This window comes from Nanorana parkeri, unplaced genomic scaffold (genome assembly GCF_000935625.1).
Source record: "Nanorana parkeri isolate BGI_ZX_2015 unplaced genomic scaffold, ASM93562v1 scaffold417, whole genome shotgun sequence".
Taxonomy (NCBI): Eukaryota; Metazoa; Chordata; class Amphibia; order Anura; family Dicroglossidae; genus Nanorana; species Nanorana parkeri.
The window spans coordinates 453,388-455,911 of NW_017306685.1; the positions used below are offsets into that span (position 1 = coordinate 453,388).

The following is a 2,524-nucleotide window of genomic DNA, read 5'->3' on the forward strand; positions in this document are numbered from 1 at the left end:
AATTTCTAATGAATTTCATTGATTACCTGGCAACCCGAAGTTTACTGGTACAAACAAGTGTCCATCTTTTTCTTTTAATTAGCAGCTACAATTCATGTGTGTCATTTATGTATCTGCAGGAAGACCTGGCTCCTTCCTAAAACATTGACAAGCCAGGAGCACGAGACATGGATTGCTGCAATCGGCTTAAAGGTCCTCTCTCTGTGAAGGCTACGAGTACTTTGTTCTAGCATTTTGGGAGTCTATACCATCCTGGGTGTCCTGTGCCCTAACCTTTTCTCCCAAGGTTCTTCAATAAAAGTTCATCAGCATCGTATCATCTGTGTGGAAATCAGTTTCTAGAATTGTAAACCCTAGACAAGCTAGGAGGGATCGATGTATCCAGCGGCTCCTTCGGGGGTGATCGCTACACTACATAGATGAAATAAGGCGTGACACGTTACTAGATATAAACACTGGGATGTGCGTGAAGATTTGTGCAGCCTGGCATTGGTTTTAACTGGTAGGGGTATAGAATACCTCTGTGCCCTCCTGTGTGCATAAACACACCTCCCTACATGAATATATGGAGCCTTGTGAACCCTTAAAGAGAATCCTGGGAATTTGTTAAACGTTCCCTTGCACTTGGGCTATCCCCACAAGGGTTTAGTGCTTGTTTTTGTCTAGGGCTGGGGTAGCCAAACTCCGGCCCTCCAGCTGTGGTGCAACTACAAATCCCATGAGGCATTGCAAGATTCTCACAGCCACAGACATGACTCCCGGAGAGAGATGCATCATGGGATTTGTAGTTTCACCACAGCTGGAGGGCCAGAGTTTGGCTACCCCTGGTCTAGAGGATGGAATAAAGTAGATATATTCACCTGATCCCCGGTCGTACCAAGCTGCTAGACCAGCCCCTACAGCCTCTTCTCTCTGGGCTGAGTATATCTGCTTTATTCCATCCCCCTAGAGAAAAATGAGCACTTAACCCTTGCAGTGCGGAGGCAGCTACACTGCAAGGGAAAGTTTTTCTTTTTTAAATGCACAGAGTTCTTCCTTTAAAGAAGAACTATGAGGTGAGTGCTTTTCACCAATTCAGAGATGATTTGAGGATCTACAGCCGAGTGATACACAAATAAGATACATTTTTATAATAGTTAAGGTGCTTGAATGCATTTTTAAGATTTAACTCCTGAGTTTAGTGTCACTTTAAAGATGTATTACTCACCTGATCCCCAGTCCCGCCAGGCTGTTAGACCAGTTCCCACAGTCTCTTCTTCCCTGGGCTCTGGCAGTCTTAGAACCGCTGACGTCTAATTATGTCTTATGCAGATCCAGTAACCTGAATTAGACACGAGGACGCCGAGGTACAATGTATAGCCCAGATGAAGGGCAGCCCTAGACAAAACAAACACCTATCTTTTACAGGTTGGGGGTAGCCCCACTGCGAAGGTAAGTATGTGATTTTCCCAGAGCTCTTCTTTAACATCTCTACCCCAGTGATGTGACAATGAACACCTTCAGTCATTTGACTCAAACTATGAACACATATTCAGACTTGCTCATAGCAAGGATGGTATTATGTGGCTAGCACAGGGCCGTTCCACGACATTCACACCTCCCACCCTGTTCTTGGACAATCAGCATCTGCTTTTTCATGGTGATTTGGCTCTGTCCCTGACACACCCTGGGACTGAAGAAGTGGCTTGGAGGAACTATGAAAGTCTTCAACATAACAGCACATGTCCAGCTTATGTGACTACTTCTAGGTATACCATGACCTGGATAAAACGAGGCCCTTCACAGACATGCCCTACCTATCAGGAGCCGTCCCCTGCTCTGAGGTCAGCACCCATGAGATCAGCACACATGGAGCATTCTATCAGTCTGACTCTGGGAAGGCAGACTGACACCAACAGCCACAACATTCCAGGACTATAGTCAGCCTGCCCCTTCGAGACGTCACCCGTGCCCCACCCACATCATTGTCTCCTCCCAACCAGGCGACGCCGCTGTCCTCTCAACCGAACTCGAGACGCAACCACGTCACTGTGGGCTCTGCGAATCTGCGGTTACCCCGCCTTTCGCCTCTGATTGGCTGCGGGCAGTGCTGCTGGTGACTAACGGTGGCTAGCAGGTTAGGTGCGCCAGCTATCAGACGGAGGAGAGCCCCGCCTGCACCGTCACACCGGCCGCGGCTTGGCGCAGGCTGGATCGGAGTACGCGGCGACGTGGGGGGGAGAGCCGGGGCGACAGGATGCAACCATGGCCGCGGTAATGTCTCTTCAGGCTGTGTCCGCATATGTCTGCTGGGGGAGCAAGTGACTGTCTGCTTCCGCCTACACTGTGTTGCTTCTATACGGGAGCGCTAGCCATAGGTGGGTGCAAGTCTGTAGCGACCTATGGCTCTGCGGTTGGTGTGAGAACTACGACTTCCTGTTTGACAAGGCGTGCTGAAGCTTGTGGTTCTACAACAACCATAGAGAGGCAGAGCTCACTATAGAGCGGGGCTGTTTGCTCTGTCCTGGCGGCTCTGTGTCTGAGA

At 49.4% G+C, this 2,524-nt stretch overlaps 1 protein-coding gene across 1 annotated transcript in view; it reads left to right on the forward strand.

The window, feature by feature from the left end:
* The first annotated feature begins 2,075 nt into the window (after positions 1 to 2,075).
* The window catches only part of FEM1C (fem-1 homolog C), a 40,917-nt gene continuing 40,468 nt past the window's right edge, over positions 2,076 to 2,524 (forward strand). Inside the window, exon 1 of the mRNA XM_018559847.1 lies at positions 2,076 to 2,253. The gene's annotated coding sequence lies outside the window, so the exon portion shown is untranslated. The remainder of the gene's footprint in view (positions 2,254 to 2,524) is intronic.